The sequence below is a fragment of the Ambystoma mexicanum genome, chromosome 9, assembly GCF_040938575.1.
Source record: "Ambystoma mexicanum isolate Mex_15411 chromosome 9, UKY_AmexF1_1, whole genome shotgun sequence".
NCBI classification, from domain to species: Eukaryota; Metazoa; Chordata; class Amphibia; order Caudata; family Ambystomatidae; genus Ambystoma; species Ambystoma mexicanum.
This window is the reverse complement of record NC_090931.1, coordinates 895,431,293-895,457,622: the sequence shown is the minus strand read 5'-3', so window position 1 is coordinate 895,457,622 and position 26,330 is coordinate 895,431,293. Positions and strand designations below refer to the sequence as shown.

The 26,330-nt window shown below is 46.9% G+C and overlaps 1 protein-coding gene across 1 annotated transcript in view; it reads left to right on the top strand.

Moving 5' to 3' along the window:
• NDUFA10 (NADH:ubiquinone oxidoreductase subunit A10) overlaps window positions 1-26,330 on the top strand; it is a 468,753-nt gene that overhangs the window by 367,108 nt on the left and 75,315 nt on the right. The window lies entirely within an intron of this gene.

Below are 26,330 nucleotides of genomic sequence, written 5' to 3'. Positions count from 1 at the left end.
TTCTCTGAATAACCAGTCTGCACACCATTTTACTGCCCCCAGGAGGGATATTGATACGCTTGTCCAAGTAGAGAGAGAGAGAGAGAGACACAAACCTTGGCCACAGGACCCCAGGCCCCAGGCACCTGTGCAGCCTAAAGCAATGTCGTCTACACGGCTTTGATCTTGGAGGATTGAGGGATGCACCACCTCAGGTTTCCCCTCTGAGGGGGCGTCTGCTGTATCCTAAGAGTAGTTGGCTGATGCCCACATGTGTGTCTTCTGAACAGGACATCACTGGACAAGGTCTGGTGACTTTGAGGAGCTTGACAGATCTTCATTTGCCCCTTCCACCACTGTCTCCTGCATGGTGGACCTGAGTTATCAGGGCGATTCCTAGACCCACTCATTTTTTTCACTATACAGTTTGTTATAGTTTTATTATGTACAATTCATGTATCAAAAATAGGTAATTATAGGTATTCACACAAAATATACAGTACAGTGTTACACAGGCGTGAATGTGCAGTACATTACATGTACATTCAATATTTCTGAAGGTTTTGCATTCTCAAAAAACAGCACCTATTACTAAACTAGGGCTATCTAAATATGTCTGCCGTCTTTACTCGTTTAGTTGAGCAGTGTCTTCTGTCGCACTACTACATTATCAGTTTGTTGACAGAAGTGTTCCTGCCTCATGAGTTGCTGAATGGTGCTCTTGTTACGTCCTTCATCAGGACAGAGGTGTTTGTTCTTATCGCCCTTGTGTGGGTTCCTGTGTGCAAATATCACTTCGTTTTATTTAGCCTAGTGCTTGTCTTATCCATGGCTGTGTTGTACCTTTGTCCCTTTAGCATAACGTGTTAATCAGTGGTTCCAGCGGGGCATTTACTCACGTATTGACTGCCGTAATTTAGAGCCCAGTATCTCCATGTTGGTGTGCCTGTGTGCAAGGCTCTCTCCAGCTTCCTACCACAGCCTTCACTTTCATTTCCACCCAGTTTTGCCTTTATTAAGGGCTACCAAGCATCCCAACTTTTTTTTTTCTTCTGGGGTGGAGTAGGCAGCTAGAACATCAGGACACAGGAAGAATCTGGACTGCCACTTTGTGCTTGTGGTGATCCAGCTGTGCTCCACTCTACTTCAGGTAGGGAAGCTTGGCAGCCCTTAATAAAAGCAAGACTAGGGCAGCTGAAAGGGAAGGCTGTGGTAGGAAGCTGGAAAAGAGCCTTGCATTCGGACACACCAACATGGACAATCAGAAAGACCTTCATGTAGCATTTTTGGTTGCCGTAATATCAGCCATGTCAAAACTCATAATACAGTGATAATGTATTTCCAAAGGATTTGAATTTCATAAGATGGCTGTTGAACTGCGGATTTCCAGTGTCCGAGATTGAAAGCAGAGCCAAGGCTGTCTTGGATGACATGAGGGGCTATTGATTCCACGTCTGCAGCATGCACTTCACAGAAGATATGTACAAATCATCAAAGTACACTAAATAGCGTCGCCCCAGACTCCTTTGCAACTTACTTCTCAATGCAGTTCTAAATAATTTTCTGCGCATGCTGACTGGGGTGAGTAGTGGACGTTGACATTTTTATGCATGTTCGTATTCAATTGGTCTGTATACATATGTCTTATAAATGAAAACACAATATTGAAATAGTGTGTCAAAAGGTAACATGATAGGTTTTGGGGAAGATTTCCATTGATATTTTAATACACAAATTTTATGTATATTAGTTTATACATTTTCACTTAAGACTACTTTGTGTATCCCTAATTTGGGGATTCAGAATAAGTTCAGCGCAATGGGAGCCTTTAAAAAAATGTATATAGCGTACTCTAAAAATAGGTTATTCTGATAAATGTGGTAATTACCATGTTTGTCTTTTACATAGGCCACACTGATCGAAGTACCCACCGTTACCACAGAGGCAACCTGACACGCCAGATATCCAAATGGTGAGACCAGGCGACATGCATGTAAACCTATTTTAGAGCGTTTAATATGGTAAAAATTATATCACTAATGTACATTTTCTATTGGACACTGTTCTGAATATATACATCGAATAAAGGACCAGGATTATACATCGACCACTATTCAGGGGTCAACCTCATCCTCAATCACCTGTCAAGTAATTATTTTGTAATAATCCTTCAGATGCAATTAGATAATATATTTGTTTAGCTTCAACTTTAAACATGTTAATCATTGTTATCTATAAAATGTAAAGTGGCATGTAGGGTTGTATGTCAAAATCAACCATTTGTATGTGATGTTTTGTTGTTTTGCCTTTACATCCTTATTAAAACAATTACTTTGATATATGGGGTTGCTGGAACCTCTACCATGTACTTACTAGTTATCTATTGCAACCGTATCGAGGTTGAGGCATGAGAATTGAAAATGTGTATTAATAGTTGATAGTTTTTTTTTTTTAATTAAGATAATTGATACATTGTTGACAGTTCACAATACTGTCAGGAAATTGCAAAGCATTAGATGAATAACCTTGTTGTATTTATCGCCCAAACACATGCAACAATGAAAGTTAACCATTACAAATACTTACCATGTAACTGACACATGGACCAGGGGTATACCTAAGATATTGTAATTTCTATATGTGTATATGATTCTTGAAGTGGAAGAGTAAATTGCTTGGTTTATACATTCTCAAACTTGTTGTTTTTCAGCTTGATCTTGTGGTCGGAAAATCAAAATTGACTGTTTCAAGACAATTTAGGAAACCAAGGGTAAAAGTTTTTTTTAAAGAAGTTGTTCAGAACTTATTTTATTGATATTACATTGAGGTGCTAATTCATATGTTCTGTATGTGTGCTATAAATTAAGTTTAAAGATGTTACTACAGCAGGAAAAGTTGACTGGGAACCAGAGTGCGCTCCTTGCCATCATTCTTGACACTATTTTCCAGGAGTCCCGGGCTCAAGAGGCTGCAGCACCAGGGCCATCATGCCTTACTATGGAGAGCCATAAACATAGTTTTCCCCCTCCCCCTAGCAAGGGAAAGATTTGTGCTTTGGAGGGAGTTGTTTCCCAGTCACCTGCAACTGAAAAAAGTGTGAGAATACAAGTACCAGAATCCTTAGAGACATCAATGTAAATGAACCTGAAACTCCTGAAAAGGAAATGTAACTAGACACGCCTGAAAAGGAAGAGAAACACAGCCTCCCTGATTGATGGAGTCAAGAAAACATTTGGAGGAGAAGACAGTTTGTTACTACAGCAGGAAAACTTGACTGGGAACCAGAGTGCGCGCCTTGCCATCATTCTTAGTGCTATAAACTAAGCATGTTTAAAAAAAAAATCAATTAGAGGCCTAGGAAGAAGAGCATAAATACACAAACTAATGATGTTGCCTGCCAAACCAATGTCACTTTGGAGCAACTATATTTTGAGTCTCCGCATGTTCCTCTCAAGATTGGGAGTCGTGATGTAGATGTCCAGTGGCCGGAATTTGAATCTAATGTCACCAGTGACCCATGGAAAGTAAACATGGATCATTGTTACTGCACACATCTCCAGAAGAGACAAGCAATGCAGAAGATGTTTCTGAATTTCTTGCAAAACCGCTCACACAATCCACACCATCTAAACAATGTAAATCGAAGAAAGAGACAATGTGCCCAGATTACACAATACATGCCAAAAATCTGGAATCATATCACACTGAAGTAACTGAAGCATCTTTGCAATTGAAAGACGATTGTGCTCATGATCTTGACTCCACTCTTCCTAGTGTGGAGGACTTGTCCACCAACATCGAATCGCAAACAACTGTACTGCAGGACGACTGGCTATTAAGGGAGCCAAAATAAATTGTTTTCAACTGCTGCCGGGTAGAGGTTATGAAAATGATTAAATATGATCCTGAATTGCGTAGGAGAATTTGTGGGGACGCATTGGTGAAGTTAACTCGTGTAGAGAAAGGCACCAACCTGAAGATCAAGTGTAGCTGTGTCTGGTGATGAGACACTTTCATGGTCTTCTCAACCGATGCTTGGAAAAGTGCCTGCTTGAAATGTACTTTGTTCATCTGCTTTATTTAGCGCATCAACGTTTATTAAAATGTCAAGTTTCTGTACATTTTTTGGACTTTTCCTTGCTAAAACCCAATACTACAAATATCAGAAAAATGTCTTGTTCCCGGCTATTAGCCAGGCAGTGAATCTCAAACCGATTTCGATGGGCAATGCTCTCGCTGGCAAAAAGCTCAGGCGTGCCGGTGATGGACTGTGTGACAGTCGTGGGTTTTCTGCTAAAAACTGCACTTACCACTTCCAAGACATAAAAACCAAAGAAATAGTGAGTTCAGTCGTTGTGCAATTGTCTTAATGTACAACTTATGTTGCCATTGAGAAATATGGTTTCATTAAATCTATTGAACCTCTGCAATCCAGAGGAATGCAAATAGACCCGATAGCCATTGACAGGCACACATTGGAATAGCAAAGGCCATGCGAGAGCTGTTCCCACACATACAGAATCAATATAATATGTGGCACGTCGTAAAGATCAATTTCGAAAACTATTACAGCTGCTGGTAAAAAGGGTACAGAAAACATTTTAAATAGGTCAGCAACCATCTTTGGTGGAGCTCAAAAACTTGTGATGGATCTGTAGATATTCTGCTTGAAAAATGGCATTCAGTGCTGAACCATTGTTAAACATACACTCTAACATTTCCCCAAATATGTACATGGATCTTTGAGTAAAGAGCAGGAGTGTAAGAAAAAGTGGTTGGTGAGGCTCCCCTCCTCACAAAGCACTTAAGATTGTGTACGACAAAACGCTTTCAAGAGACATGAAGGACTCGCCAAATTCTGCCACACGTAGATTTGGAGGTGTTCAATATTTTCCTAAAGTACAAGCCTAAAAGGTTGCATTTCGACGGTATGGAGGCCAGAAGAAGACTGACTGTACTTGGACACAACAAGAACATTGTTAGGGAACAAGTAAAAACTGCAGGAACTTTCAGGATGCTTCGTTACAACATGTTTACAAAAAGAAACAGCGGGTGGCAAAGCCAACATTCCAGCAGATGGATTTTGAATTTGTTAAAGATCTGACATTGACTCTGCTGGCCATGCATACACATGGAATGGCTCCAGATTGTGTTCTCAGGGCCCAGTTTATGCCACAGAACATTGCAAAAGAGGTCTGTCCTCCAAAATGTGAACTTGTTGAAAGGTTGACTGCAAGATTATAATCATTTGTGGCTGTCTTCACAATTTCTTTGCAAAGCGTGTTTCAAGCTTTTGTCCAATGTTTGGAAACCAATTAGATTGTAAGTTATATACTATTAAATTATTTGTACAATGTAATAGTTGAGTAATTTATTTTAATGCCATTATTTTTTGTGATGTAATCTTACTAGATATGCATTAAAAGTTCTATTTCTCTTGGCCTTTTTTATATGCACTTCCCTCAATATCATTGTTTTTATATTACAACAATAAATGTCAATGTAATTATTTAAAGTATGTGCCTTTATTTGGAAATTATTGAAAAGTATTTTTTATTACATTTCAAGATACATATGCTTTTTTATTCTCAGTCTCGGCAAAATGTTCATTATGAAAAATAGAACATCGACAAAGTTATGCAATCACATATTTCAATATTTAAAATGCAACAGATGCAAAATTGTAATATTAAAATTGGCACACTGCACATGGATTGACGGAACAAGAACTAGGGACCCCCTAAGTGCATGAACTCTTTGCTTCCTCTCTAGCGTGTAACTGGTTATGTATCAGCGCCTTGATGCCCTCGGGTTTAGGCGCTTCATTAATTGAAAAATAAAATAGTGTGACTGGTAATCAAGCATTATGACCAGGCTGAAGTAGAAGGAACCAGTGTGTGGACGGATGAGTCACACTTTTTCCAGTAGTCAAACAATTTTTTTCAGAGTGCTCCTTCATATGCTAATTTCAGGTGAAACAACTTTCAATTGATATCAATGAGTCAGCCCTTTTTTTTTTTGGGACTTAAACACTGGAACAAGGTCTTACCGTGCACAATGCTGCTCAAGTAGCTTAACGATGTATGAATTTTAGCATGCAACAAAGATGCATTTAACTTTAAACTTTGCCGAACATCACCTTTCTGTCGCATAGCATTAATAAGAGTGATTAGCAGTGGTCGTAATTTAAACATCTGTTCTGAATGTAATTTTGCATCACCTTGTTAGACAAAATAAGGTCTAGAGCCACCTTCACAATGAGTTGCATTGTCTTGCATGTCCAGGATAAATATTTTGCAACAGCCACTCAATCTAATGACCAAGCATTCATGATTTATACCCGTCTCATTTACCCTATTTTACATACACCACACCATATGGTGGTCTTCCAAAACACCACCTATGATTTCTGACAATAAAATGTCATACCGCTGTTACCATTTTGCGCTATGCCTTCACTCTTTACTGGCTTCCCTTAACTAGCAGGCCACCCGTTTCATTTACCCACTTTGTCCATTGAGTACTTGCTTGTAAATCACCCCCTTCCTTTGCTCTGCTTCACATACACCTGTCAGATCAAATTTATTTGCCATTTGTCTTAAGCAAGACACAAGAAGTTGTGGTCGGGCACTTGATGGTAATTGTAGCTATGGGGACTGCGCATGGACAACAGTGAAAGATGCTGAGTGGACTTGACCTTTATTGTGCACTTTAAGAGAAAGTTTGATGCATATTTCAATGCATGGAAACCGTGGTAACTGTGTGGGGTGTCATCCATGGATACGGTGATGGAGAAGGGAGTAATCTGACCAATAATATTTAGTTGTGTGTTGTGCACGATGCAAAGGAGGTTTCCTTCAAAACACAATCTTTCCAGAAAGGGCCATGCAAAAGATGGCATCTCAGATGCGCACATTGTGTCCTGTCACAGGAAAAGCTTTAAGGGGACAATATTGTATATTATGTGCAAAAATAATATGAAATACCTGACTGTTACATCCTTCTGAGCACCGTGCACATAAGTAAGTACCACAAGCTACCATAATTGTATTGTTCATGGTTATTACTGGGGGTGCAATAACATTCTTTTTTTAATGAGCTCACAAGAGTACAAGAATCTCAGCAGAAAGGCAGCAGTCATACAGAATGAAAGCAAGGGAAAACTTTTAAGATATGGAGTTTAACTTCATCAGCAAGTAGGAATCGTGCTAAGTGGCTGTGGATTGCAACATACCAAAGGTTTATATGCCACTTGTGTTAGCCAACATTGAAATAACAGGTGACCGATTGTTATTTAAATGCATACTTTGCTGATGTGCACTATGAACATGCGCCTGTGGCTTTGTTCATTTTCATCTTACTGTGCAGGCCCACATATGGAGGACATTCAGGCTTGGATGCAACATTGCTGAAATCACGATGATTGCTGGGCTAGATCTACATAGAAGCCAATAACCCTTCCAAAACTCTTCTCATTCGTGGCATGAATTTATTTAGATTTAATATTTAATTGTTTTGCACCTTGCACTTGTGGCCCTGGGAGCAACAGTCCACCCTGCCTGTTGGGCAATTCACACCTTGGACCCCTTCCCGGTCCGCACGTGCCGTGTCTATATATTAACCCACCGATTTCCATCTATCTATATCCCACATCTGTATTTCACGCTGTAACCATATACATATGTCCAATATGATTTCTGAAGTGTGTTTTTAATCCTCACTGAAGGTGGGTAACGAATAGCTAGTTGGCTAACGGCCATACATACTTATCAGGTGTTGAGAACTAGGTGCGTTGAGTAATGTTACAATAGGTTGCAGAGTCCCAACGGTGAAATTATTTAACCAATGGACAGAATTTCAGAAGTCGTTGTATTGGGGTCAGGTGGAAGATTCTGTTTTCAAGGTGTGTATTTGAATTCAATTTTTTGAGAAGTGAGGAGATGGCTCGGACGTGTTCAGGCACAATACAATTTGGTTTTATTGTGATGTTGCTTGATTTTACATTGAAGAAAGACTGGCACTTGTAAAAACTCTTTTGACAGTAATGCAATCGGCACCTAGCCAGATCTGAACCGTATGGGCAGACAGATCTGCACCCCAAGCACACTACTGCAGGATGGCCTCCATTCTGCGCATCCATATAAAATACGTACATGCTCAGGGCAGTAATGATTGTTTATAAACACTAGCAAACAGCAATGTGTGGTGTACATGTTCTGCACCCAGGGTCAGACTGGGGCATAAATAAAATTGTCTCTCAGAATCCCATATTAGCTATTATTTTTGTAACACTGTTTGAATGGTATCCGAGTGTGATTTCTTTGATAAAATGAAATACAAATTGTGAAATGTAAAGAATATTTTTCTGCTACAAGGTTCAAAACTACTAGCAACATCGTGAAGTAACTTGTGTAACTGACCCACATTGACAAAAAAAAACAGGGTCACTTTTATTAAAAAAAACAGGGCCACACTAGCATTTAGCGTTTTTGTTTCGGGTGTTGCCCTATAGGCCTGTCTGCACCTCGCCTAGGTACATTTGTGAAATAATCCTTAAATGTTGTGGGACTAGGCACCTTGATACCGTTGAAATGGAAGTAAATATTTTGCTATGTGGAATACTTGAACTATTTCATTGTGTTTTACTGCACAGCTTGCCATTAAAAGCAGATGATAATCATTTTTGTGGTATGTATTCCCTAAAACGAAAGCAACCAGTGGCTGACCGTGAACACAGAATAAAGGGTATCATTGTTATTTGTCCTTGCATCAGCAGTATTAAAATTGTGAAGGACACAATGTGTCGAATATCCACACAGAATTGATTAGATTTGCTATATTGAAAGCAGACATGGGAAAGTTGCGTTTCTATTAGATCTGTCATCCTAAGCGGTTGGTCACCGTCACATAGAGAGAATGGAAATTCAAGACTTAATGTAAGCATAGCTTGAGATCTTTGGGTGAGTGAGGATGGCATGTATGCTGTATGATTGACGATGTGACAGATGAATGTTCAATTTGATGCAAAAAATAGACATTGTTCGTGCTAATTGTAACGTAAATTGATAGTCCACATATTACTCCTATGTCCCGTCCCCTTTCCTCCATACTGCACAGGCTTCCCTTTCAAGAGACGGGAGACGGAACCTTTTTCACCAGAAAAAACCTTGAGAGGCGCGCGGGGGTACCGCCCAGGGAGCATGCGCTGCCCTGACTTCGACCTCCGGTGCCACACCTCAGTCCCCTTTTCCGCGCTGACGGGAACGGGCCGAATTCACCAGCGTTCCTGGGTTTGGCTTCGGCCATGTAATTCCACGCGCGGATACTTCTTCTCTTGGTCTTTTTTTGTCTTTTTATCATTCAGGTACTCAGTGCTCAGGCGCCGCGCTCCTCGCCGGCGCATGTCAACTTCCACAGGGTTCAGCAGGTATCCATCCTGCAACAGGCTCTTCCCAACTTCAGAACCCCACGCCCTCTGCCTACGTTGCCTTGGTCCAGACCACGGTTGGCAAGCTTGTTCAGCTTGTGGCTCGCTGTCATCGAAAGCGCTGAAGAACACACTTGCCAGGTGGAGGCAGCTCTTCCAGAAGTTGCCTCCAGAGGACCTCAAGAACTTTGTGAAACACCCAGCCAGGCCCAAGGAGGGGCTGCTATTTTCCATCGCACCCCGCAGAGGAGACTCCTTCCCAAGGACTCTCCCGTGTGGGAGGGACTGTTCAGGTCCTTGTACCAGCACGTGCACTGAGGCAAGCAACAAAAAGGGGTGGGAGGGAGGGCTTTTCCCAGTCCCCCTCCACCGCGACAGCCTCAGAGGGAAAGAAGGCATGACACGCCCCTTCGGGTCCACGTGTCTCCAGTGGGGGGCAGGCTTGCTCTCATGCACATTTCTGGTGCCAGAATTTCGCGGACCCCTGGATCCTCTGAGTAGTATCCACGGGGTACCGCCTACCTATCCCAGCCTTTCTTCCCTCCTCCCCTCCCTCAGGTTGGGACAGCTACTCTTCTGGCGGAGATCCGGTTGCTCGTAGAGAGCCAGGCAGCAGAGGAAGTCCCAGCCTCCCAGCGAGGCTTGGGCTTTTACTCCAGGATTTTCGCCATTCAGAAGAACTAGGCGGGCCTGAGAGTTGTGCTGGACCTTGCCACCCTCAACCTCTCCTTACCCCTTCAGAAATTCAAGTTGGTTACGCCAGCTTTTATAGCAGAGACATTGTGCAAGGGAGACTGGCTGTGCTCCCTGGATCTGAAGGACGCGTACCTACATGTCCCAATTTAGCAGCCCCATCTTTCTTTCCTACGGTTCAGGATCATGGGCTACCATTTTCAATACAAGGTCCTTCCTTTTGGCCTCAATTCGGCCCCCAGGGTCTTTACCAGGCTCATGAATACGGTGGCTGCCCTCCTCAGAGCGCAGGGCCTCCACATCTACCCATACCTCGACGACTGGCTCGTCAGGGCTACATCTCTGGAAGCAGTTCACCACTCTTCCCATGCCCTTATGAACACACTGCACGATCTGGGCTTCTCGCTCAATCTCAAGAAGTCGCAGCTGCAGCCAACGCAGACTCTGACCTTCTTGGACCTCATATGGGACACATGCTCCGAGAAGGTATTTCTGTCAGAGCACAAGATCTCAGCCATCAAGAGGGCCACCACCCACTTTCTCAGCAGAGAAGTGACCTCGGCATGGTGGTACCAGCATCTCCTGGGTCTCCTATTAGCCGTGCCACACACAAGATTGAGGATTGAGGAGGATTCAGCTGCACTTCGCAGCCTCATGGAACCAGGAGCGGGGCTCTCAATCCGAGATTATCAACGTTCCTCCATCTCTCCACCGAACCCAACTTGGTGGTCCAGGGACTGCAACCTACGGACGGGCAAGCCCTTTCGGCCGCCCACCCTGCACGCCACCATCACCACAGACTCCTCGCTCGAGGGCTGGGGAGCCCACCTGGACGACCTCTTGGCCCACAGCACCTGGACTCGACACGAGCAGGAATACCACATCAATTGGTTAGAGCTGAACACCATCTGGCTAGCGCTCAGAGCATTCCTACCACTTCTCAGGGGCAAGGTTGTCCTCATCCAGACAGACAACTCGACCAGCATGTACTACATCAACAAGCAGGGAGGCACCAGATCCCCTACTCTGTGCAGACTGGCAATCAGCATGTGGGAGTGGGCCTGGAAAACATACACCTCCCAGGGGAATCCAACCTGGAGGCAGACAGACTCAGCAGGTTGGGAGCGGACAATTACGAGTGCCAGCTAAACAACCTCATTATTCAGGAGATCTTCGACTGGTTGGGTCATCCCCAGGTGGATCTCTTTGCCACCTGGCACAACAGGAAGTGCCCTTAGTTCGCCTCCTGGCAGGGACAGGGCATTTTGGCTTCGCTTACGCCTTCCCGCCCACTCCGCTGATTCACAGTGATTTGCAAGATCAAGGAGTCTCGCCAACTCAACATCATTCTAATAGCTCCATGGTGGCCGGCCAGGCCACGGTTTTTGGAGCTGCTCAGCCTCTCGGAGATGCCTCAAATTCACCTTCCGAAGGGCCCCTCACACGTGGTGCCTGAGCAGGTAACGCTGCAGCACCTCAGACATCAGGCTGGTCACCATCAAGATGGCCTTACTGGTCAGCCTCGGCTCGTTTTTTGCCGATCCTAAGGACGAAGCAGAGTACTGCACTGCCTGGATGTCAGGCGTGCCCCGAAGTTCTACTTGGACAGGACCAAGGGCTTCTGCAAATCGGATGCCCTGTTTGTCACCTTCAGAGGCTCAAGACCAGGCTATCAGGCTTCCAAGGCCTCCATATCCCGCTGCATGGTCTCGGCCAACTAAGAAGCGTACGAGGGCCAGCACAAGCCGCTTCCGGCCAACATGCATGTCCACGCAGTCAGGACCAAGGCAACGGCCATCTCATTCCAGCGCCATGTCCCTTGGCAAGTCATAAGCAGGGTGGCCACTTGGGCCACTCCCTCGGCTTTCTGCAAGAATTACTGTTTGGATGCCGGCTCTAGATCTGACAGCTTTCGGACAGGCGGTTCTCAAGAACCTATTTGCTTAAGGAGGGTCTCCTCTCCACCCTGGGGCTACATTCAGTTGTAATCGCCCATGCAGTATGGAGGAAAGGGGGCGGGACGTAAGAGTAATTAGAAGTTACTCATCGTAGTGACTAACGTAATCTTAGTCCATAGTCCCCTTTCCTCCATACGTCCCACCAACCTCCCCCCCTAATAATACTGGTGCCATTAGGCAATGTTAATTCTATTGCCGACGTGTCATTGGGGACTGAAGTGTGGCGCCGGAGGGCGAAGTCAGGACAGTGCATGCTCCCTGGTGCCTCTAAATTTAAAGGGGAAGGTGTTTTTTTCTGGTGAAAAAGATTGTCTCCCGTCCCTTGGCAGGGACGCCCGTGCCGTATGGAGGAAAGGGGACTATGGACTAACAGTATGTTAGTCACTACAGTAACTTATAATTTATGTACTGTGTATATTCTATTATAAACTGGGTACTGAAATATATTTTTGCCTTCTCAAAATTACATAGTTCCGTTCCACCGATGTGTGCCTGCAATGGTTTCAATCTTCCGGTTGAGGGATTCTTCAATCATAATTGGACAATAATTGTCAATGCATCTGTGATGACCATTATCTGGGATGATCGCCTGACATCTATCTGCCCTTTTGCAGCTCAAGTCGAGCAAGGCCACTGACCCTTCGCCCCAGCAGGGTCATGTCTCACCCAGGACCGGTCGGTCCGGGGAGCGGACTCCCTCTGGGAGGATGTTGAATTCCTTTGAAGACGCCCCATTTGTGGGGGTCCAAGATAAGGCCAAGAACCGCAAGGCCGATTCTACCGCTGATGTGGGTCCCAAGTCGGATAGACCGCGATCACCATCGCCGTCCGCCTCCTCAGCTAGCCTGCCATCGGGTTCCTCCTCAAAGAGGAAGTGCTCCAACCCAGCCAAGTTATGGGACAAATCTGAGAAACAAAGGCCAGAGGAGGCTCACCAGGCACAACCAAAGACGCTGTCGACCGCTTTGTCGATATCCTCTGGGTCGACCGGTATGGTGGGTGCTTTCGACCCAACGAGGGTGGTCCCTACAGCACAGACTATCCCTGGCGGGTTGAGGCACTGGTTCACATCCCGGTACATGGCCCTCAGGAGGGGAAAAGAGGGGTGGTGAGGAGGCCCCAAAGCAGCCCTCCAAGGTTTACGATCAGCCAATGCACATCTACTCCACGGATGACGACCAAGTGTCCGTCCATACAGTCCATGAGGAGGATTGCAGCGCGGGGGCCTAGCACTCCATCATTCCCTCCACAGCAGAGCGACATATCCATGGACATCCTGTCAACTCTCCACACCCTAGTGACGGAGATCCAGCACCTGTTGTACTGAAGGCCCCTGATCCTGCCGCATCAACCTCCTCCACCACGTCGGGACTCGACTCTACCAATGAACACGGACACTGGTACGGCCACGATGGCCACAAAGACCGACTAAGATGAGGACTTCATCCCAGCGGATGAGGAATCACTGTTCCTGGACGCCCTTCATAGAGGCCCTCCAACAGATGAGGTGGGATCACTACACTTGATGCTCTACAGGGCCTCCAAACTATTCCAGCTGGTGCCTTAGGAAACCAAAAAGGAGGGCTTCCTTTACCAGCAACGGGAGTCCAAGAGGAAGATGTAACATGTCTGTACCCTTTTAGGACGACTTTTGGGAGTAAGGACTGGCTCATGAAAAACCCATGCTCGGCTCGACCCAAATGAGATTGGTTGGAGAAGAAGTACAGCATGCCGGACTCTGCACCCAAATGCTTGAGGTCACACCGTTGCCGGACTCCTTAGTGTAAGCCACCGCTAGAAAACGTTAAGCCAACCCAGCCTCTGCATCATCAGTCTCCCTGGACAATGAGGGGAAGAAGATGGTCGCCATGGGAAAGAGTCATCTACACGGCGGCATCCATGATCAAAGTAGCTAATGCTCTGGCTATCTTGTCCTGATACGACCGGGAGCTTTGGTACAAACTGGGGCCCTATTCTGGAATTCCTTCCCGACGACAAGAAAATCGAGACCTTCGCCCTCTTTCAGCAAGGGCTGGTGGTGTCTGACCTTGCCATTACGGTGGCAGTGGACATCGCTGACGCAGGCTTCTGACAGATGGGGAACAGTGTTTGCCTTTGTCAGCAGGGATGGCTGAATGTCACTAACTTTCACCAGGAAGTCCATTCAATGGTGCTGGACATGCATTTTGACTGCAAATATCTGTTCAGGAAGACGGTCGCTGAATAACTTCAAGCCATAAAGACAGACACACAGCACGGTCCCTTGCACACTGCAGCAGCATTGCTCGTGTTTTCGCTCCTTCAGTGGAAAATCGAGCAGATAGTCCAAGGGATACTCTACATCATACAGGCAAACGCCCAATCCTCCACGCAGGAAGCCTACAGGGGTGGCTCCCAGGCCTACGGTAGCAGAGGTCAGCGTTACCCATAGGTCAGGGCGCTGATGCCAAGCAAGCCTGAACCGGCCAAGATGTTGGGCGGCCACTCGTGCACCCCAGTGGGAGGCCTGCTGACAAGGTTCATCAGCGAGTGGAAGATCACCACTGACAGATGGATGTTGGACACTCTCGCCCAGATAAACACCTTGGCATTCCAACGCAGGTGTCCTCGTATTACACTGGTTTCCCTGCGCTCCTAAAAGTGTGAACCATGTCAAGGGGCAAGAGAGCTTGTTCCCAAACGGCTCTGGAGTCTATTCTAGATACTTTCTGATCAGAAAGAAGACTGGGTTGGAAACCCAACCTAGACCTACGCCATCTGAACAAATACCTGAAGTCCCAAAAATTTGGGATGGTCACGTTGCAACGCGGGCGTGGAAAACTGGAGGAAGGGTATTTCTTGATGACGTTGGACCTGGAGGATGCACACTTCCATATCCCCATCTAAAGGAAACATCGGAAGTTCCTGCGGTTCGTGTTACAAGGCCAACACTAACAGTTCAAGGCCCTACCGTTCAGCTTAGTCGGCCCCAAGCGTGTTCACAAAATGCCTTGCCACGGTGGGGGCCCACCTGCGTCTGCAGGGCATTCAAGTATACCTATACCTGGATGATTGGCTGATACGCACCTGGTCCCGAGGACTTGCCGGCGAGCACAGAGTCAGGCTACTGACAGAGCTGGGGTTCTCCGTAAACTATCCAAAGTCTTGCTTAACGCCATCGCAGAATGTGCTGTTCCTCATCGCCAGACTCGACACAATGGTTGCTGGGCATGTCATCCTGAATCTACTTTGTCCGTCTCTGCATGTTACAAATGCGACCCCTTGGATGCACGTTGGATATAAGTGTCCGAGGGTTTTGTGGACAAGACCCTCCCTCCCCTCAGCGAGGCCTTCTGGCGGGCAATAGAGTTGGGGGGGGTACTCTGCCACATTGCCAATGGGATTGGATTTCCAACCCGCCATACCAGGAGACGGTCACCAGGGACGCTTCCATGGAAGGTTTGGGAGCTCACACCAGATGTCTGCACGCCAGAGGGCTGTGGCTTGCGGAGGAGAAGGATCTGCACATAAACATCCTGGAGTTACGGGCAGTGTTCTGGGCCCTCAAGTCTTTCCTACCATCTCTGAGAGGCAAGGTGGTGAGGATCTTCACGGACACCATTTTCTAAATCAGGAAACAAGGGGGCACTCGATCCCCAGCGGTCCCCAAGGAAGCTCAGGTCTTGTGGCATTTGGTTATCGGACAGGGGATCTTCCTCGTCCCCTTCCACCTGGCAGGCGTCAAGAACACCATTGCTGAATCCCTCAGCAGGGAGCTGCGCTCCTGCCTCAAGTGGGACCTTCGTCGGGATCAGGTGGACCATTTGGTTGTCAAATGTGCCAGACTTCTGATCTTTTTGCCACGGCGGCGAACTCGAAATGTCAGAAGTTTGCTAGCAGATTCCACCAACCGAGGAGCATGGTGGACCTGTTCTCCTTCCCGTGGGAGGGTCTCGTTCTGTACGCTTTTCCTGAGTTTCTTCTCCTGCTATGTGTGATCAACACACTCCGTGTTGGTGCAAGATGATACTCATCACCCCGGCGTGGCTGAGGCAGATTTGGTATCCGGACCTACTCGGCCTTTCTGTGTCGCCACCAGTCAAGGTGCCGGTACTTCCGGTTCTGCTCAATCCCCCCGCCCCCCGACACCCTCAAGGTGCACCATGAACCGCGGGCCATTCACACGAAGCTACTACCCACTGGAGGCCTGAGTGAGGTGACTACTAGACCGCATGCCTCTGGGACCTCCCGACACTACGCCTGATGCCCGCAGGTTAGCCAACGCATGAGGTGAGACCCCCTTGACCCCTCCCAAGGTACTCCATCCTCCTCATACTAAGCAAGCAACGCAGCCTCGCGCACTCCACATTGCCCAGGTGAAGCATGGCGCCACATTCCACAGCGATCACCTCTCAGCACACGTCTTCCTGACATAATGCAATCCCTCTGCTCCATAAGAGGCACCGACATTTACACCCTGCAACGTAGCTCTGGGGCCCGGAACTTGGGTGAGGGGACCCCCTCCCTCCTCTGCTTCTTCCCAGGACTCGCAACTCTACTGCTGCCGCACCACGAAGGCAACATTCTGGAAAACTGGCCTTCTGCAGCCCAATGACCCAAGCATAGGCGCAGGCCCCCTCAGTCCTGCATGCATTTTCCGCAATGAGGCCAGCTGAAGATTGATACCAGGGGTACTGGAGAGGAAGAGGACCATCCACCCCACTCCGCTTGGTGCGGGGACCTCATCCACACATAGGTGACAGAGGGACGCAGGGCCTCCTACCCCACCTAGAGCTCCATTTGAGGTCAGAGAACTTCACAATGTGTCGGTCGAGGGCCTCTGCTCCAACAACCGTCCGTGGGGCTGGATAGGTCCCAATCTACCACAAAGATCACCGTCCTCCGCATACAGACCACAGCCAACAAAGGGGTAGAACGACCACCCCCACCGCCGGGTTAGCCACTTGCGAAGACAAGCGTGTCTTACTACTAAATTGCTATAGCTTCCTGGCCACGGGGGCTCGCACTCCCAGGGGCACACCCAACCAGCACTTCCTGACCACCCCACCATAGACGGACATGACTAAAGGATCAGATGGCGGGAAGTAAGCGGGCGCCATGGATAAGTTCACAAAGGCAACCCCACGCATTGATGCTGATCAGCAGAGACAGCCGCCACCAGAACCACCCACCTCATCTCCAGGACCCCCCGCCCATGCCAGACCTATCGGGCATGATGGAAGCAGTGGCGGAGGGCTTCGCCGCGGTACACTAGACGACATCACTGCAAGTAGGGCCTCAATCAGGTCTCAACTGGCCCACGAAGGAGCACGGATAACATACGCGGAAGAAAGAATTAGTACTAACGAGGACAATATTCGTACCCTGCAAGACACGGTCGCTACTCTTTCCAAAGACCTGAAGCTAATCAAAAACAAGTGCGACGATCTAGAATCACGATCCCGCAGAAATAACATCAGGATTGTGTGGGGGTGCCGGAAGACACCCTAACCGGAAATATGAAGTTAGCTGTCGAAAACCTTCTCAAAGACCTACTTGATCAACCAGCTTGTTCTCCTTTCTTCGCGGTTGAACGGGTGCATCAGGCGCTTTCACCCATACCGAAACTGGGAGACTTCCCCAGACCTATAATAGCAAAGATCCTAAGCTACCGGGACAGAGATACACTGCTCCACCTGACCCACAAGAGGGAGTTGAGGCTGTACTCCCAAGTCATTTGCATTTTCCCAGACTTCTCCATCCCAGTACAATTTAGAATGCTGCCAATTCATTGGGGTGAAAAAAATGCTCAGAGGAACATGCAATACGCCATGATATTCCCAGCACGGCTGAAACTGCAATTCCGGGGGAAGCTCTATTGTTTTCACAATACCAAGCGAAGCTGTACAATTTATTGAGGTACAAATCTCAGTGGCTAACCCTGCTGGTGATCACGGAGAAGGAGATAACTAACCCTGCTTAAACGTGTGCCTGTGATCCTGATCCCAAGACGTTTACTGTGATATGTGCAGATAGTATTTCATAGAAGGCTAGCCACCTAGGCACTAGCAATGGTCCAGGGCAGTATGCCCCTGTTATAGACAAAAGCCGTGCGGCAACAGCGCTCCCACTTGCAGTTGCTGGCATGAATCATGTTGACCCCTATTCCCAGTTGGCATAGAGGGGAGGTTGGGGATGGGCAGGGCATGGAGATGCACAATGCTGGGTTGGGGGTGGCAGTGAGGGTGGGGGGGAGAGACAGGTACGGGACCTTTGCCTGAACCTGAAGGTAACACAAGCACTGGTTGCGCTACGCAGAAGGGAAGTTGTGTGGAAACTGTTAAAACCCTGGCGACTAGGTACGCAGAGGCAGGTGACTCATTCTATGTTGGGAAAGATTTCCATTTCATGTGCAATTTTCCCTCCAGTTGTGCCCCCCAACTTTTTGCTTTGTTTAAACACCATAGTCTGACTTTACCAGAGGAGCACAGCCTTCTGCTGCACTCCCCTGATATTTTCTCTCGCTTCTTATGGGGAAACTGACATGTCCTTAAAGACAGTCAGTACTTGGAGAGTTTCTTTCCCTTAGTCCTTGTCAATGATGCAACTTTTCTGCAACAGGTTGCAAGTGCACACAATACCTTACAGTACAGTGTACTTGGGTCTTCCTGTCATTTCTAAAGGCCCTAGTTACTCTCGAAGGATTTTTTTTAGAAGTGCAGATGTGCCTTGGACAGGGCTTGTGGCAGCTTATCTTTTTGTGTATTTTTAACTGTTTCTTGCCAGGTAAACCACGATTACCGTGTTTGGCACAGTTAGGTGGCCTAGCTCCAAAATGGCCATGCCACGGGGTTCTTTGTCCTGTCCTTTGGCCATCTTGCCCCTTCACCAGGTCAGGCTGACCCAGGTCAATCCTTATTTGAGCTTGCATTTTCCCGCAAAGCGCTAAGCTTTCGCGGGCTTCTGCGTGCCCACAGGATGTGGGATGGTCTTTCTAGTTCCAATACACATCCTGGGTGCCAGAGTCTGGTGTGCTGTGAAGGCCTGGGGCCACCGTGGTCCATGATTGGTCCACGTATGGTATGCCTGTATGTGAGCAGATCTCCCTTTGGGTCCTCTTCATTTTGGCGCGAAGGAGATTTTGGATAAGAGGGCTCCAAACACCCATACCATGTCGGTCTCTGGAGTTGTCACTGAACAAAGGATAGGATCCAAGTATCCTGAAACTAAGAAGCAGAGTCGAGGAACCGCTGGTGACCCGCTGGAAGGTTTGGCACCCTGACCCCGCTGTCATCCCGTGGGACCCCTCTGCTCGTCCTAGAAGGTCTGCAAAGGCGCTTCGACCCATTGGAATAGTGGGACTAACGATTCTCGGCACCTTCATTAAATCCTGCAAGTAAGCCTTTTCGGAAGCATCCCTGGCCAACTAGTGGGCTGACCAGCTTGCACAGGAGTTTTGCCCTGATGCCGCCGCCGTTTCGAGGAGGCCCTTGAAACTTGGTACATCGCAAGCTCCGTGTTCACGGCTCTCGCACCGAATTTCGTACACTTGGCATTCTCAGGTCTAGAGTAAAGTGAGTGCGCCCGAACTGAGTACACACGGTTACCATGTCGCCCAGCCGCTGTGACGAGCTTTGCAAGTTCATTGCAGCTGTGGTCCTCTGTGCCCTGAAGCCTGCTACAGCGGAACTGGCCTGATCCATCCACCAGGAGCAGAGAAATCGCCACTGTCCCGTAGGGGAATCAATGTATCTTTGTCGCTGAAAGCTGCAGAGCCGCGAGATTGCTGCATTTGAACCTTCAACCGAAGTGGACTCGACTGCTGAATTTTGGTCCGGAGTGCGCCGGGGGTCAGTGAGTAATTGCAACCCTAATCGGTGGCCCCTAACGCATCCATCAATTTTTTTTCACACGAGTGGCCCCCGAGGGCCCCTCTCCTTTCCACTGCTAGTTTGAACTAGCTAACTATTCCCAAATCTTGGAATCGACTCTGCCCTCAAGTGGAGGCCCTCCTCGAATAGTGGGAACCTATTCTGCATCACCTCACCGACCTTCCTGAGCTGCTACAGCCCCTACAAAAGACCCTGTTTTGCCCATTTGAACTACCGCGTGCGCCAGCTTCGCAAGTACATTTGAGCATTAGGCTCCCCTCATTTTAGGGCTTGGACTGCCTTTCAGTTAGGACTGTTTGATGCAGAAGGGCCTAAAGACTATTTGCACTGCCTGCTTCCTTACCTGTTTAGGTTGTAGACCCATTTGGTGCATTAATTGTTTAGACCTCATTGGTCTTGCATGTATGTGTATTGGTTTAATAGTATTTGCTGTGACTTTCTTATTGTGTTGAATTGCAAAGGCCTATACACCTGACTGGGAGTGATTTGTAAGTGTCCTTTACTCTGTGTGCTCATTGAGGTCTTTCAGTCACCCTCACCCCTCCTGAGACCTAGTCTTGACCGCCGCCAAGCTACCTTGATTGGTCTGGCTTGTCCAGAAGGTTACCCTGTTCCAAGAAACTAGGCTGGCCTTCTGAACCTCTGCCCACCAGATCAGAGTTCAGAAATCTGTCTTAACATTCTACAAAGACACAGATTTGAAAACGGCACATGGTAAAGAACAGGAATCATTCATGAGGGTATGGCACAACAGATAAAGATACTAAGCTGGAACGTCCAGGGGCTCGGCAACTTCACCAAATCTCGCAAAATAATAGCCTATGTGCACAGACAGCCAATATCCTATTCCTACAAGAAACCCACGCTAATAAAAACACATGCCGCAATATAGCCCCCTCATGGGGAGGGAGGGAAACAGATACTCCACATCTTACTTCACCCAATCTAGAGGAGTCATGATAATAGTCCATACGTCCTTGAAATGTACCGCAAAACGGATCATAGTGGACCCGGGGGGGAGGTACCTTGTAGTGCACTGTATTCTGGAAGGCCTGGAGACCATACTGATAAAAACATACTGCCCCAACACTGATTCCCCAGAATTCTTCGAACAGCTGGAAGAAACTTTAGCTGGGTACTATGGGATACCCATAATTTGGGAGGGGGGGGGACATGAACATAATATCCAATGACACACTTGACAGGACCAACAAAGCCACCCGCCCACAAGCCCGGGCAGCTCGCCAATTACAATCCACTGCACTCAATATCAGACGGTTGTTTACTATAATGGCCTTCGATATGGTGGCCTGGTACTTCCTGTTCACGATTCTTGAAAAGATGAGATTTGGGCCCAAGATGCTGCAATACATTCATCTGCTATACACACAACCACTTGCTAGGGTCCGTGTCAACTCACACACGTCCACTCTATTCCAGCTGGAAAGAGGGACCCGTCAATGTTGTCCGTTCTCCCCCATCCTCTTCGCCCTAGCTATCGAGCCAAATGCGGAATACATCAGGAAAAATCAAGGCCAACGTGAGATCAGTTTCATTGGTTCCCCTGAGATCATTTCTCTATATGCAGATGAAGTCTTGCTCTAGGTCCGAGACCCCTTAACCAACCTGATACCGATCATCCAAGACATCACACATATTGGTGAAGTCTCGGGTTTCACAATGCATGCCTCCAAATGGGAGATATTCCCCCTTACCAATAATACCTTCAGCTGCCAGGGACTATCATCTCTCCGATGGTCACCCAACCGAATCAAATACTTGGGGGTGGTCGTTTCGAGATCCTATATTGCAAGACAACTATATTATACTCAGTACATACACCTTAACCAAATTGAATAAATGGAAAGCCCTCCCACTGTCCCTGGCCGCCAATCTATCGCTGAGCAAGATGACACTACTCCCCAAGATGCTATACATATTCGCCAATGTACCCAGGAAAACCCTACTCCGCTAAAATACACGGTTTACTAGTGCAATTCCTATGGCACTCTGGCGCAGTCTGTAAAAAGTGGGTAACCATATGAGAAAGGGGGGATTCACTGCTCCAACCTTGACAGCAGCTCAGACACAATTCGCCACGTTCTGGCACCCCATGACATCACCCCCACCGCACGTCAAGTTTGAGACACTAGTTGCGGCAGAATCGGACCTTAAAACATTAATACTAAACCAATGCTACCGGGATGACTGCCCATTTGACCCTGTCCACACTGCGTGCATGTTGCAAAATATTAGCCCTCCTGGAAACTGTCAGACTCTACTACCATTGGCTACCCTTGTGGAAATTCCCAGAGCTTCAACCGACATGGGACAGGGCAATCCAGACAACTGGGCTACAGGGCGCTAGTTGATATTTTCCAAGATGGCAAATTTATCACGCCATCCACTTCGAAACCTGGCCACGGGAACACAAGTGGGGATCGACTGCAATACTATACGCTATGGGCGGCAATCTCGGGTAGGTGGCGGTCCTATCCAGTGGAACCACAAGAGACCACGTGTCTAGCCTACATCACTAATTCTGGGGACTGCAGGCACATCTTGTCCGCACTATACAATATTTTATTAGATGCTATTACACCTCCCACCCCACGCACACAACAGGGATGGTCCTGAGAACTGGGCTTTGACCTCACGGATGAGCAATGGTCCCGAAACTGTACACATACCAAGAAAGTTTCTGTAAACTTTAGGTTTAAGTTTATACAATGTAAACTTCTAAACAGACTCTACTATACACCAGCTAGATTATCCAAAATGACCCACTTGCAACCACACTCTGCCACAGATGCTGGCATACCCCAGACGACCACTTACACATGTTCTGGTCATTCCCACAACTAGGGCGCTACTGGGACCAGGTGGTGGACATGATAACTGAAGCAATAGATATCCCGTTGGAGCAAAAACCCCTTGGTCCACTCTGCAGTATATGGCCGACAATCCACAGCAAAGGTCACAATGCATTCGCTAATATTGCTTGCTTGATAGCCAAAAGAGCCGTCCTATTAAAATGGAAAGACAAACGTTCTCCCAGCATGAAAGAATGGTTAGTAGCTCTGACCTGGGCACAGGAATGCGAAGGTCTATATAATTCCACACTTCACACACGCTCCAGACCCCGAGATACTTGGGTAAAATATCGATATTTGTGTAATAAAGCTGAAGCCTAGGAGACTTGTGTTATATGCTGTTTGCCAACTGTATGTCTATTGTATCTTCCATTACTACCTAATTATATTACCATGTTCACTTAAGAGACGTAAGGCTGGACCTGGATGCTCGTCCCTGATGTGCCTCTCTGCCAGTATTATATAAAGGTTTAAAAAAAAAAGTTTAGTTGCCATTTGGATGTAATGTTTTCTATTCATTAATACAATATTGCCCCCCTTATCAGCTTTTTTAATTATAAGGTCTGGGTCCTTCTGTAGGCTTTGTAGGGAATGTAGTTCTTGTTGCTTTAGGTTATTCCTTATCCCTTGGGTTTGTTGTTTACTGTCCTTGAGTCTATAGAGCTCTTGTCACGACTTCCGGAAAAGTGTCTATGTAGTTCTCCATATAAAGCTGTGGCATACATTTAGAGTTAAAGGATCTTCCTGGGTACTTCAATGTCTAGGTGAGCCATTACATCTTCTTTGATGGTCAAAGTGGGGTCTTCCAATGATACCAGAAATTGGTAACGAGGGTTTTTTTTTTTTTTATATGTACTCAGTTTGCGGCAAATAATTCTTTGAGTTTACACCTCCATGTACATTTGAAGAGATCCATTTGCAAGTCTGCGAGGTTGTTAGTACTTGTAGGGGAGAAAGATAGTCCTCTACTCAGTAGGTTGTTTTCATTGCTTGTCAGCTCCCTTGAAAGTTTCATCACAATGTTTGGGAGTTCCCTTGTGCTGTTCTGAGAATGTGATGTCATTCTTCTTCCCATTTCTTTTTCTAATTTGTTGCTGCTGTTTGCCAGCTCTCCGGCCTCTCCTCCTCCTTGTCCCGTTGTAGAACGGTTACCGGATCTGAAAAATGTGCATGTTTGGGGTTTTTTTGCACGGTTCTCCTTCTTGTGTTTGATTTGTTCTAAAAAAGATCATTTGGCTTGTATAGTTCCTCTACCTGTTGAGGCTGATTTTGTTTTTGCTTCACCTTCTACAACAGAGCTTGCTAGTGAGCAATTTGGCATGCTTTCTCTGTATAGTGTTGTTGTTGGGTCATATTTCGGTTGAAACGTGAACACTCGATCATCTCGATAATCCCTGTCGTCCCTGAAGAATGTGCGTAATTTTCTCATTTTCACTTCACCCTGATGGGTCTTCAGAATCCGATACATTGTTCAATCATTTTTCTTAGTTGCACTGTGGCCATGCACTACCTCACAGAGAGGGGGCGTCTGGCTGTTGCCTCTGTGCAGTGAGGCAATGCAGCTCTGGTTCTGGGCACTAAGTGAAGGAATCACTCTTCTGGCAGTTCATTTAGCTGGAGAAAAGTACACGGTGGCGGGCGCTCTGAGCAGGCTGACCACAATCTCCTACTAGTGCGAGTTAGCTCAGGAAGAAGACCTTCTGGAGATCTTTACCCTTTGGGGAACCCCTCAAGTGGATCTGTTGGCGACCAGTGTCAACCGGAAGTGCGAGCTGTTCTGCTCTGGGGTATTTCCCCAAAGAGGAGCTCCAGGGGACGCATTTGTGGAGGACTTGAAGTTCCACGTCTGTACGCATTTCTACCAGTCCCTGTCATTCCTTATGTAATCCGGAGGTTGAGGAAGTTCGGTAAATCCATGATCCTCATTACTTCGGATTGGGTCAGGAGAACATGGTATCTGGACCTTCTGGAAATGGCCACATGCCTTTTAATTTCTCTTCCCCTAAGAGAGACCTACTCTGGCAAGAGGGAGGCCTCATTCCTCACCCAGAGATCAGGACTCTCAATCTTCACGCCTGGTGTCTGAATGGGTGAGATTGGGGCTTTCCAGGAGACTTGATGGAGGTGTTGCTTTTGGCTAGAACAGAATCCCTGTGTCACTGCCGTTGAAATAAGTTTTGCAGCTGGTACAGGAAAAAGAAACTTGATCCTTTCACATGTAAACTTACCAATGTTCTATCTTTCTTGCTCCACTTGATCCATTCTGGGTTGCAAGTGGCCACAGTGAAGGGCTACTTAGCAGCACTGTCAATCTTTAAAAGATCTCTGGATGAGGGAGTCGTCGTTTTAAAGTGCCAAATGTGGTAAAATGTGTTAAGGGCTGAACACATGTGTTCCCACATACTCGATTCATCGTGCCATCATGGGACTTGAATCTAATACAAAGATGTCTTATGGGAGCTCCTTTTGAACCCTTACATTCGTGTCCTTGAAGCGTGCTCACTATGAAATCTGCCTTTTTAGTAGCTATCACGTCTGCCCGTAGGGTAAGTCAGCTACAAGCTCTTATCTTCTAAACCACCTTTCACATCCTTTTTCAAGTACAAGGTAGTAATGAGAGTTTGATCATTTCTACCGAAAGTTATCAGTTTCACCTTGCACAGCGCATAGTGTTGCCAACTTTTTATCCACCTCCTCATCTATCAAAACAGGAGAGGCTTCATCGTCTGGACCCTAAAAGGGTATTAAATTATTACATCACACGGACATCAAATGTTCGTCAGGATGACTTCATTGGTTATGCTAGACAAAGATTAGGCTTGGCGGTCACAAAACCAGCCATCTCTAGATAGTCATGTGCAGTGCATAACAGAATGCTATTCTCTGACAGGCAAAGATTTGCCTAAAAGGTTTGAGGGCGCATTCCACTAGAGGGAGGTGGCTGCTTCCTTGGCTCTGGAAAGTGGTGTGCCAGTGCAAGACATTTGCAGAGCGGCAACCTGGTTGTCCCTTCATACTTTCAATACATTTTACTGTGTAGATTCTTTATCGGGAGAGGAAGCCAAATCTGGTAAAGCTGTCCTCCATAATATTAACAAATAACAACATTCTTGGCACTCTCCTCCTAAAACAAACTGCTTTGGGATTCTATCAAAGACGAGGACTATGTGGGAGGACTCAATCCATTCGATTAACAAGTTACCCGTGGTAACGTTCTTTCATCTGGATGTTTCTCCCACATATTACTCATCGTCCTCAATCCTTCCATCCCCTCTTACTTGCCTAGAATTTCCTTGTTTTGCACCTTCCTTTCTCGCATCGTCAAGATTGGCTCGTCCTGTCACCCAGCATACAAATTAAAGGAGGAAAAAACGAGAACTTAGGTAACAGTCAGCGCAGTGCTTCATATGCCAGCATCAACGTCACAAGGGATGCTACGGAGGCATTTGAAGACCAAGACTCCACTCTGCACGATGCTCGACCCTATGAAAAAAATTCCAAAGCTAGCTGCAAGCAGACTTGGATATAT